Below are 12,740 nucleotides of genomic sequence, written 5' to 3'. Positions count from 1 at the left end.
GGTGTTGGACTGGGGTGGGCAAATGTAAGAAGTCACACAACACCAGGTTATAGTCCAACAGTTTTATTTGAAATCACATGCTTTCGGAGCGCTGCTCCTTCGTCAGGTGAAGTGGATTATATAGTCAGAGAATAATGCCAGATGATTACAGGTAATCTTTCTAACTGCCATTTATCACACCTCGGAAGAGAGATAATCACAGCAATCAAAGGTGTGAATGGTATCCAAACTGGTCAGTCAGGAAAACATTACATCAATGAACAATGAGGTGGGGTCACAAGGGGTAAAATGTTGCAGATGCTGGGGTCTGTATGAAAAACAAAAACAGACAAAAACCATTTTCTTTGCTGGAAATCACAGCAGGTCCAGCCGCATCTGATCTTTGATAAGCATTCTCCAAGGCGGCCTTCGAGACACACGACAACGCAAAATCGTAGAGCAGAAACTGATAGCCAAGTTCCGCACTCATGAGGACGGCCTCAACCGGGATCTTGGGTTCATGTCACGGTACATGTAACCCCACCTGACGTAGGGTCATCCAGACTCGAGTCATCATTGGCTTGTTCTCTCTACACAGATGCGGCCAGACCTGCTGTGATTTCCAGCAAAGAAAATGTTTTTTGCCTGTTTTTGTTTTTCATACAAACCCCAGCATCTGCAACATTTTACCCCTTGTGACCCCACCTCATTGTTCTTTGTTGTAATGTTTTCCTGACTGACCTGTTTGGACACCATTCACACCTTTGATTGCTGTGATTATCTCTCTGCCGAGGTCTGATAAATGGCAGTTAGAAAGATTACCTGCAATCATCTGGCATTATTCTCTGACTGTATAATCTGTGTCTATAGGCATCACTCCACTTCACCTGACGAAGGAGCAGCACTCCGAAAGCTTGTGATTTCAAATAAAACTGTTGGACTATAACCTGGTGTTGTGTGACTTCTTACAAAGGTGAGGTAAGTTGCAGTATAAATCTAAAGGAAGTGTCTCACTCAATTACCAAGAAAAGTGGTAATCCAGAGAATTGGGAGAAATAAAGAAAACAACAACGGAACACAAACAAAATTTAAAGGTCTGCAGATAGGAAATAGGAAAAAAACTTGGAAGTAACATAAAGGTTAATAGTAAATATTTATGTATGTATATTAAGAGTAAGAGTGTTAATGAGGGAGATGTGATACTATCAAAGACCAGTGTAACGGTAATAGCTAACAAGATAATTGTAGATTTTTTTCATCACATACTATATATCTGTTTTCACAGAAGAGGCAAAGGACAAAATACCAGTGATCGAAGGGAAACTGGAAACAGTTCAAGTGGAAGAACTTACTTTATTTAAAATGTAAAAAATGTTGATGGAATAAATACTGGGACTCAGAATCTAAACATTTCTAGGAACTGACGGATTCCGCTCAAAGTTATCTAGGTTTGTTGGGAATTGCAGAAGCTTTAGTTATAATCTTTCAAAGCTCCCTTTATTCGGGAATTGTGCCATTAGACTGGAAATTCCTATCGTCACTCCATTATTTAAGATGGGTGATACAGATAAACCAGCTAACTACAGACATGCCACTTGAAATTTGGTTGAGGGGAAGCTACTCGAATCGGTCATTAGGGGTAGAGTGACTCAGTACTTGAGCAAATGTGAGCTGATATAAGCTGATCATGGCTTTGTTAAAGGTAATCTGGTCTGACTAATCTAGTTGAATAATTTGAGAAGGTCACTAATAAGGCAGACAAAGGAATGTCTATGGATGTTATCTACGTGGAATTATAGAAGCCATTTGAAGAGGTTACACACAATAGATAATTGGCAAAAATGAGAGTGCATGAAATTGAAGGCAGCCTATTGACCTGCTTTAGAAGTTTTTAGGGAGTTAGGAGAAAGAGTGGAGATCAATGGTATAATCACAGATTGGCAGGTTGCATAAACTTGGCTTTTATTCTCTTGAGTATAGAATATTGAGAGGTGATCTGATCGAGGTGCTTAAAATGTTAAACGGTTTCTATGGGCTAGTTAGAGTGAAGCTATTTCCTCTGATGGGAGTTTCAAGATCAGGGGATAAAATTGGAGTTTAGAATGAGTCCCTAATAGAGTGTAACTAAAACATAGGCAAAATACTGCAAGTGGAACTTTTAAAATGAGGATGTGAAACTAAAGAGTAAAGAATATTAAGGAGAAACAATAGCCATCTGTTGGTTCCTTAATGTAGGTAGCATTTCTCGAGTCTGTAACCATATTCGATGAAGATAACGTGGGATTGGCTGTGCAGGTAATGCTAGTGTGACGCTGCAGCTTTGGCTGGCTTTGATTTATCCTTTGTGGTGGATAGGGAATCCTACATGCAGAAGGATGGGAACAGTAGCAGCGAAGACAATCAGACACGGGGCAGGTAGAAAGGAAAGGAGATTGAGATGCAAATATGGAGTAGGAAGGCGAAAGTATGTGGAGAAGATCGGGAAAGAGCAGCAGGAAAGAAAGGGCAAGTGCCAATTAGGGTTGCAGCAGATGGGGTAAGGAATAAAATATTATTGGAGTGAGTTAGGGTTGAAGGAAGGTTGTAGAGCTGGAGACGGTTGCAGATGTAAGGGAGATTCAGGCAGGCATGGAACAGGCGGAATGGAAAGTGCATCTGGGGAAGAGAGTTAGAACAGAATCAGATATAGAACTGATGGAAATGATAACGTGGGAGAAACAGATATGGAACTGTTGGCGGATGGAAGCAAACCTTAATGGCCATGGACAGAGTCGGTGAGGGAAGCAGCGATCTCCGAAACTTAGCAGAGGGAGCCGGACACAGAATGAAAGCTTCAGCAGAAAGAAGCAGGAAGTAGAATGAGACACGGAGGAGACACGAGGTAGCACTAAATACAAAAGCTAATTTGGAAATCAATTCAATGTTCAAAATTTCTCAGTCTCATAATAATTTGAAGACGTTGCCAAATTGTTAGAAAAAAGACGAAATGAAAATGTGAAATTATATCACCACCACAAAAGGTTAAAGGCCGATAAAGGAGAAATTTCATTGTTTTCCGCCTACATTTGCTGATTCAGTTCCAGTTACTGAAACCCGGAGCTTTATACTCATGGGTGTGAATACCCTGATGAAAACGGTACTCATTAACTCAAGACTATTTCCAGGATTTTATAATCATTGCCCTGTTGCTCATAGAAAAATAACATGTGACGGCAATTGTTAAAATTAGGTCAATAAGGATGATCTTAACATTATAAAGGGCCTCATACTGAGATTAATGGAGCTGCGATCCAAATGTAGTTCATTTAATCTGAGTTTGAATCGGGACAAAGAAACAGTTAATGATCGAAAGGGAAGATAATTCCAAACACAGCGTTTCACCGCATAGTTTTCATTGTGTTCTTCCAACTGGTGCTGGATGAAAGGAAAATAAGCAGCGATCTTTGTCCCTTGCCATCTGTGCCCTTTTATAATCCGATAATAAACGGTTTTATTGGTGAGCAATAAAATTGAGTTGAAGACACAAAAGTGATTCCCGCAGCAGAAACCTGTTTATTTGCAGCGTTTTCTGAAATGCAGAGGGAAGAGTTGTGGGAAATGTAATCACTGTTAACTCATACAGAGTTAATCACTTTGGTAAAACTATCAGTAATTCAACAGAACATTTCAATATGACTGAGACCGTGTTTGATTCAGTTCGAACCCTGCACCAGAGAACAGAGCGGGGAGGGATTGTACTGATCAGGCTGAAGGTCGTGTTTATGACTGTGATGAGTAACTGATCTTTACCCAGGGTGTGTGCATTAACCTGCAGAACACACAACGCTAACTTACCCAGGCTCTCTGGAACCAGAATCAGGAGCCCCAGCCCAAGGTAAGCATTCAAAATGTACCGAGCACCATTATTGTGTCTAATTGTACAGGCATGGACACATTGCCGTTGATTTGTTTAGCTGTTCAATTATATTAAAACGTTGTAGGAACCATACTGGATCAGGTAAGGAAGGATTACATTTAGTCAGAAATTAGCGTGCTGCAGTCACCGCAATACAGCAGAGTAAAACTTCCAAATGTTAACTGCAACGCTAAAGGTCCACTGTTGCAAATAGTATTTAAATGTATTACTCGTTTATGACACTATTACGAATATAAATTTCGAGGTCGCGACTTTTCAACGTAAAAAACCCCCACTAAGCGTCACTGAAATCCGAAGTTTCCAATCAAGGAAACTGCAATAAGACCTTTTGACTCGCATTGGCCTCATTATGCCAGGATTCCATGGTGCCAAACCGAGTAAAAAACTGTCTTGTTGACGAGGTGAGTTCCGGTTACCTCTGCTATGGTGACAAATCCTTGAATCTGTAAACAAGTCTGGATCCGAGGATTTCAGGCACTACCGAAAACAGCGTCGGTGAGCAGGTTATTGATGTATGAATGTTGCTTAATTAATCCGTCCATTACTTTGCTGCTCATTGTGAGGTGCTGATAGGGCGGGGATTGGCTGGATCCAGTTTGGTATTAACTTTGTGGTTAGCACACTGCTCTATGGTCTTTATATATTGTCCATCAGATGCCAGTATCAGATGCACTGGAATTGTTTGCCTAGGGCAAGGGGACAACTAGTTCTGAACTTCAGCACTTCTTCAGCTAATGGTGGGATATAGTCAAGACCAAAATCATTCAATGTGTTCTGTGCATTCAGCTGCAAGTGGAGTGAACTGAATTTACGGGACACTGACTCAATTAAGGTGGAAAACTCTCGATGATTCCGAATAGAATCATCCACTTGGCTCTTTTGCATGAAGACACTTTCAGGCCCTTTGACAATCTCTCTTGAAATCACGTGATTATGGCCCACTTATTTGAGGATAGGAATGTTCATGGAGTCCCATCCTTCAGTTAATTGTGTGATTGTCCAGCACCATACTGGTCTGTACACAAGTGAGCTCTGGCTCGTCATTCTGGTAAACGGTTTTGCTCTGTCTATCGGATTCCAGTATTTTACCTGCGGGTGCTGATGTACCTCCTTGTATATTCCCCTTTGAACCAGGGTTTGTTTATTGCCTTGGAAGTGACGAAGTGCTGAAGATATTCCGGATTGTAAGGTTATAATTCATCGGCGGGCGGGGGAGATGTGCGTGGTAAGCTGGTAATCAGCAGGAGGTCTTCTTAACCCTTCTTTGACCTGTGGGTACGTGGCAGAGTGCATGGCTGAGGTACTCAATTAACACTTAGCATCGGTCTACATTGGAGAAGAGGATACTGTCAATGAAGCAGTAAAGGAGAAGATAGTGGCGATATTGGATAAGATTTTGGTTAAAGAAGAAGTACTTAAATGTTTGGCAGTATTCAACGTAGAGAATTCATTCTGTCCAGAGGGGCTGCATCCCAGATTGTTGAGGAAAGTAAGTGTGGAAATTGTGGAGGCTCTTTCTGCAATCTTCCAATCCTCTGTAGATATGGGGGCTGTGCCAGAGGCATGGTTAATTGCAAATGTGACACCGCTGTTCAAAAGGGGAGAGAGTTAAACCCGCAAATTACAGGCCAGTCAGCCTAAAGTCGGTGGTGTGGAAACTTTGCATGACAATTTCTCCCGATGGCCTCATATTTCACATTTCCATGTTTAGAATATAACTGAACATGAAAGAATAATACCAGGTCAGTATTGATTATTTAGACTTTCATTACATTTTATTAGCACCAAACAATTTACATGCAAAATATCAGGAAACTAGACGGGACAATAATTCATGAAAAATTAATTTCCATTTGGAAAATTATGCACTAATAAATGAAAGTGAACACGGATTGTTAAACGCAAATCGTGTTTGACTAACTGGACCGAGTTTTTGATGAAGTAACTGAAAGTTGGTCAGGATAGTGCAGTTAATTTAGTGCATACAGACTTCCGAAATACATTTGATAGAGTCCCATATATAGTCTTGTCAGAAAATCAAATCCTAAGGGATTAAAGGGTCACAGGCAGCACAGATACAACATTTACAAAGGGACAGAAAACAAAATACTGCTGTACTGTTGTTTTTCGAACTGGCCGGACGTGTACAGTGATGTTCCCCAGGGGTCGGTATTAGGGTCACTGATCTTTTTGATATATATCTTACCGACCTGGACTTGTGTATACAGGGTACAATGTCATAGTTAACAGATCAGTTGACATTTCGAAAATTCGGAAACAACGGGGAGGATAGTTACATACTTCAGGACGACATAGATTACTGGATGGGCAGACATGTGGTAGTTTTCATTTAATGCAGAGGAGAGTGAAGTGAGATACTTTGGTAAGGTAAATGAGGAAAGACAATGTAAACTAAAAGGTACTCTTTTAAAGGACATGCAATAAGAGATAAGCGTGGGGTTTGTATGTAAACACATCTTTGAAGATGGCAGCTAAAAACCTGATGACATCCTTGGCTTTACTAATAAAGGCATAGAGTACAAAACCAAGGAAGTTACGATGAAGCTTTATAAAACGCTGTCTACGCGTCAGCTGGAGTATTGTTTTCAATTTCCGACACCACACTCTAGGATGGATGTCAAGGTTTTTGATAGGTACAAAGAGATTTACTAGTATGGCACCAGAAATGAGGAACATCATTAATGTGGAGAGAATGAAAAAGCTGGGGATGATCTGTTTAGAGCAGAGAAGGTTGAAAGGAGATTTGATCGAGGTGTTCAAAATTATGAACGGTTTTGAAAGACTAAGTAAGGATAAATCGTTTCCAGTGGCATAATATTTGGTTACTAAAGGACACAGATTTAATGTAACTGGCAAAAGAAACATAGGCGACTTCAGGGAACATAATTTACGTAGGGAGTTTTCGTGGTCTGGAATGCACTGTCTGAAATGCTGGTCGAAGCAAATAAAATAGTAACTATCAAAAGTGAATTTTATGAATATTTGAAGGAAAAAAGAGGTAAGAGCAGGGGTGTGGGACTAATTGGGTAGCTCTACCAGCGAGCCGCCACAGGGATGATGGGTGGATTGGCCTCCAATGTGCTGTATCATAATATGACTTCATGGATAGAAGTGTCAACATTGAAGATTTCACAAGCATTCCAACTCCGACTAAATGCCATTCTGTCCGAATTCATGTGGGACTGCCTTGCTGAAAGGACAATTCAAACCAAAGGATGGTTATAGAGGAGTCTGTGATAATTGTTAACAGATATGACTCTGCTGATATGACTGTCATGCAGGCTGGTCAAATGTACAACATTTCAAACAATAGCTTGCATTGATATAATACCTTTTAATATAGAAAAATGTCCCAAGGCACATCACAAAATCATAATCAGAAAAAGTTGAAATTGCGCCAAAAAAGGACGTATTAGGAAGGGTGGATGTCTACAGGTTTATTGAAAAAAGTGGGTTTATGGAAGGCAGAAAGGAGGAGATGGAGCTGACGGGCTTCAAGGAGGGAATTATGCAGCATGGGACTTAGCTGAGATAAACACAGCTGTCAATGTTAAGGCAGAAATAGCTTAGAAGCTTTGAAGAGGAAACTAGAAGAGTATATGAGAGAAAAGGTAGTTTCCCTACAAATACTGATTTCTTTCATTTCCTCCCTTTCATCAGACCCTATGTTCCCTGGCATCTCTGGGAGGTTATTTGTGTCCTCCTTTGTGAAGACAGAACCAAAGTATGTATTCAGTTGGTCTGCCATTGCCTTGTTTCCCATTATAAATTCCCCTGATTCTGACTAAGGGACCTACGCTTGACTTCACCAATCTTTTTCTCTTCACATATCTATAAAAGCTTTTACAGTCAGTTTTTATGTTCCCTGCAAGCTTACTCTCATTTGCAATTGTCCCTTTCTTAATTAATCCCTTTGTCCTCTTTTGTTGACTCCTAAACTGCTCCCAATCCTCAGGATTAATGCTTTTTCCTGCCAATTTATATGTCCTCTCCTTGGATCTTATGCTATCCCTAATTTCCCTTGTTAGCCACGGTTGAGTCACCTTTTTTGTTTTATTTTATGCCAAACTGGGATGAACAAATTCTGTAGCTCATCCATTCGGTCTTTGAATGTTTGCCATTGCCTATCCATCGTCAACCCTTTGAGTGCCATTCCCCAATCAATCCTAACCAACTCGCTCCTCAGACCATCGTAGTTTACTTTATTTAAATTGAGGACCCTTTTCTCTGAGTCAACTACTTCATTCTCCATCTTAATGAAGAATTCGATCATATTATGATCGCTCCGACCCAAGGGGCCTCGTGCAACAAGATTGCTAATTAATCCTTCCTCGTTACATAATACCCAGTCTCAGATGGCCTGATCTCTTGTTGGTTCCTCGACATATTGGTCCAAGAAACCATCCCGTAAACACTCCAGGAATTCCTCCTCCACAGTATTGTTACTAATTTGGTCGGCCCAGTCTATATGTAGATTAAAGCCACCATGATGACTGCTATGCCTTTACTACACGCTTCTTTAATTTCCCTTTTAATGCCATCCCCAACCTCCACCTTACTGTTTGGAGGTCTATATAACACTCCCACAAATGTTTTTTTACCCTTAGTATTTCTTAATTCTACCCATACAGATTCCACATAATCAGAGCTAATATCCTTCATTACAATTGTATTAATCCCTTCTTTAACCAGTAATGTTACCCCACCTCCCTTTCCTTTTTGCCTATCTTTCCTGAATATCGAATACCCCTGGATGTTGAGTTCCCAGTCTTGGCCATCCTTGAGCCACGTTTCCGTAATCCCAACCAAATCATATTCGTTTACCGCTATTTGTGCAGCTAATTCATCCACCTTATTACAAATGCTCCTCGCATTAAGACACAAAGCCTTCAGGCTTGTTTTTTTAACGCTCTTAGACCTATTACAATTATTATTTACAGTGGACACGTTTGATTTAAACCGTTGATTTTTCTGACTGCCACTTTGGTTTTTCTCCATCCTATCTTTTGCTCTTATCCCTGTTTCCCTTTCCTCTGTCTCCCTGCTCGGGTTCCCAACCCCCTGCCATTTTAGTTTAAACCCCCCCCCTGAACAGTGCTAGCAAACCTCCCCGCAAGGATATTTGTCCCACTCTGGTTCAGGTGCAAACCGTCCAACTTGTACAAGTCCCACCTTCCCCAGAAGAAGGCCCAGTGATCCAGGAAACTAAAGCCCTCCCTCCTGCATCAACTCTTTAGCCACACATTCATCTGTTCTATCCTTCTATTCCTATATTCACTAGCACGTGGCACCAGGAGTAATCCAGAGATTACAACCTTTGAGTTCCTACTCTTTAACCTGCTACCTAGCTCCCTAAATTCTTGCTGCAGGACCTCATCCCTCTTCCTACCTATGTCGTTGGTACCTATGTGAACCACGACCTCTGACTGTTCACCCTCCCCCTTCAGAATGTCCTGCAGCAGTTCAGTGACATCCTTGACCCTGGCACCAGGGAGGCAACACACCATCCTGGAGTCATGTCTACGGCCACAGAAACGCCTATCTGTTCCCCGTACGATAGAATCCCCTACAACTATTGCTCTCCATCTATTTTTCCTCCCTTCCTGAGCAGCAGAAGCATCCCTGGTGCCAGGAAGTTGGCTGCTGCTTCCTTCCCCTGGTGAGTCATCCCCCTCAACAGTATCCAAATTGGTATACCTGTTTGAAAGGGGGATGGCCACAGGGGTCCCCTGCACTACCTGCCTTCTTCTATTGCTCTGCCTGGTGGTCACCCATTTCCCTTCTGCCTGAGCAGCCCTAACATGCGGCATGACCAACTCATCAACCGTGTAATCCATTACCCTCTCAGCATCGTGAACGTTCCACAACCCATCCATCCGCAGCTCCAGCACCTCAATATGGCCCGTTAGTAGCTGCAACTGGATGCATTTCTGGCACACGTGGTCGTCAGGGACACTGGTAGCGTCCCTGAATTCCCACATAGGTCCAACCCTAAAACGAAATCCCACTGACCCAGCACACACCCAAATGACACAGCACCACACAGATAGACCATAGACCCAACCCTACACCCACAGACCCAGCACACACCCCAATGACTCAGCCCCACACCCAACAGAAGCAGCACCACACGGAAACCCCACTAATCCAGCCCGACACCTCCCTGAGCCAGCCGCACACCCCACTAACACAGGCCTATACCGACAACATAGTGACCCAGGCCCATACCCCACTGAACCATCCCCACACAAACCCCTCTGTCCCAGCACTCACCCAACTGACACAGCCCCACACAGACAGAACATAGGCCCCGCCCTACACCAACAGACCACTGACCCAGCCCTAAACCGATGCCAACTGACCCAGCCCTAGTCTGACAAACCACTGAACCAGCCACTGAACCAGCATTAAAACCCAATGGCCCTGTTCCACTCACCACTGAATAAGTCCTACACCACATTGCCCCAGACCGACACTGCATTTTCGCACCTCTCTTCACTGACCCGGCTCGAATCCCCACTAATCCAGTCCCTCACCCACTCCCCAGTGAACCAGCCCACAGAGAAATACCATTGACCTAGCCCTACAACATCCCAGCCCTACACCCTTCTGTCCCATCCCTACATCCCATTGATCCATTCTCACAACGACAAGACACTGACCAAGCCCCAAACCCCACTGACCCAGCCCCACAAACTTCTGACCCAGCCCCACACCCCACTGACCCAACGCCACACCCCACTGACCCAGCCCCACACCCCACTGACCCAGCCCCACATTCCATTGATCCAGTCTCACAACGACAAGAAACTGACCAAGCCCCACAACCCACTGACACAATGCCACACCCCTCTGACCCAGCCCCACACCCCTCTGACCCTGCCATAACACCGACTGACCCAGCTGCACAACCCACTGACACAGCACCACAACACACTGACCCAGGCCCACACCGAAACTGCACTGACCCAGCCCCACAATCCAATGACCCAGCCCCACACAGCACTGACCCAGCCCTACACCCCACTGCCCCAGCCCCACACCCTTCTGAACTAGCCCCACACGCCAGTGGCCCAGACCCAAAACCCACTGATCCAGCTGCACAAACCCACTGACGCAGCCCCACACCACACTGACCGAGGCCCACACCAAAACCCAACTGATCCAGCCTACACCCTACTGACCCCGCCCTATACCAACACCCCACTGATTCAGCCCTGCACCCAAATGAACAAGCCCTAAAACCCACTGACCCAGCCCCACACTCCACTGAATAAGCCCTACACCACAATGACCCAGCACGACACCGAATCCGCTCTGTTGTCCCACATCTCACTGACCCAGCTCCACATCCGAATGACCAAGCACCAAACCCCACTGTCACAGCCATGCACCCCACTGAACCAGATCCTCACCCGCACCACAGTGACCCAGCCCCATAGAAACACACCATTTACCCAGCCCTACAACCCACTCTCCCAGCCCCATAGCCCACTGATCCAGTCTCTCACTGATAAAACACTGACCCAGCCCCACACCCTTTTGACCCATCTCCACACCCCACTGACTCAGCCCTACACTCCACTGTCACAGCACCACAACCCACCGACGAAGCTGCACACTCCACTGACCCAGCCCCACACTCCACTGACCCAACCCCACACCCCACTGACGCAGACCCACACCACCTGACCCAGTGCCACACCCCACTGACCCAGCCCCGCACCCCACTGACCCAGCGATACAGTGACACCCGACTGACCCAGCCACAGATCCATCTGACCAAGCCCCACACCGAAACCCGACTGACCCAGCCCTCACCCAACTAACCCTGCCCCACAATCCTTTGACCCAGCCCCTCACCCCTCTGATCCAGGCCTACACTCACTGTCCCAGCCCCGCAACCCAATGACACAGCAGTACACTGACTCCCAACTTACCCAGTCCTACACCGAAACCTCAATGACCATACAGAAACACGCTTCTGGCACAGCCCTACATCGACACCAAACTTACCCAGCCATGAACCGAAACGCCAGTGACGCAATCCTGCACCGATATCTCACTAACATATCTCTACACCGGCACCTCACCGTCCCCTCATTACAATGAAACGCCACTCAACTAGCCCTACGCCAATGTTGTAGCGTCCCAGACCTAAACCAAACTGTAATGTCTCAGGCTTCAACTGACACCTGACTGACAAGCTAGACACTGAATCCCCACTGATCCGGCCGCACACTGAAACACAACAGATGCAGCTGTAAACTGGCATCTCACTGACATGGTCTGGCACGATATCCAACTGTCTCGGTCCTACACCGAGAAAGCTGCGACCCCGTACTAAAGAGACCCCACTGAGCAAGCCCGCAACACACATCTCATTATCCCAGCGCAATATGGAAATTCCATTGATCCAGCCACAGACCGACACTCAACTGACACACCCTACACCGAATGCCAAGTGAACCATATTGATACAGATACTCTACTGACCAAAACCTACACCAAAACCCCACTAACCCAGCAACACCCACTCACCAAACCATGCAACTTAACTCCACTAATTCAGCAATATAACAAGACCCAACTGCTGAGACCCGACACTGACATCCAACTGACCCATACCGGCATACCTCATACCCTGTTTTACACCGACAATCTATTGATTCAGAGCCGATACCGAGACCCCACTGAAGCAGCAGTAAACCGACACCCACTGACACAGACGGACAACGACACTCCACTGACCGAGTCTAAACATACACTTCCCTAACCCAGCATACATTGATACACCATTAATCCCTTCCTACACAGATACTAC

At 44.7% G+C, this 12,740-nt stretch overlaps 1 pseudogene across 1 annotated transcript in view; it reads left to right on the top strand.

Moving 5' to 3' along the window:
- The first annotated feature begins 3,742 nt into the window (after positions 1-3,742).
- LOC147092657 (beta-1,3-galactosyltransferase 5-like) overlaps positions 3,743-12,740 on the top strand; it is a 71,401-nt pseudogene continuing 62,403 nt past the window's right edge. The window contains exon 1 of the transcript XR_015075018.1: positions 3,743-3,853. The product of XR_015075018.1 is annotated as a beta-1,3-galactosyltransferase 5-like (transcript). The remainder of the gene's footprint in view (positions 3,854-12,740) is intronic.

Source organism: Somniosus microcephalus, unplaced genomic scaffold (assembly GCF_052327205.1).
Source record: "Somniosus microcephalus isolate GS21.2 unplaced genomic scaffold, FLI_Smic_1.0 unresolved_chr2, whole genome shotgun sequence".
Taxonomy (NCBI): Eukaryota; Metazoa; Chordata; class Chondrichthyes; order Squaliformes; family Somniosidae; genus Somniosus; species Somniosus microcephalus.
Note: the sequence above shows the minus strand (reverse complement) of the source record. Positions and strands in the feature narration are given on the sequence as shown.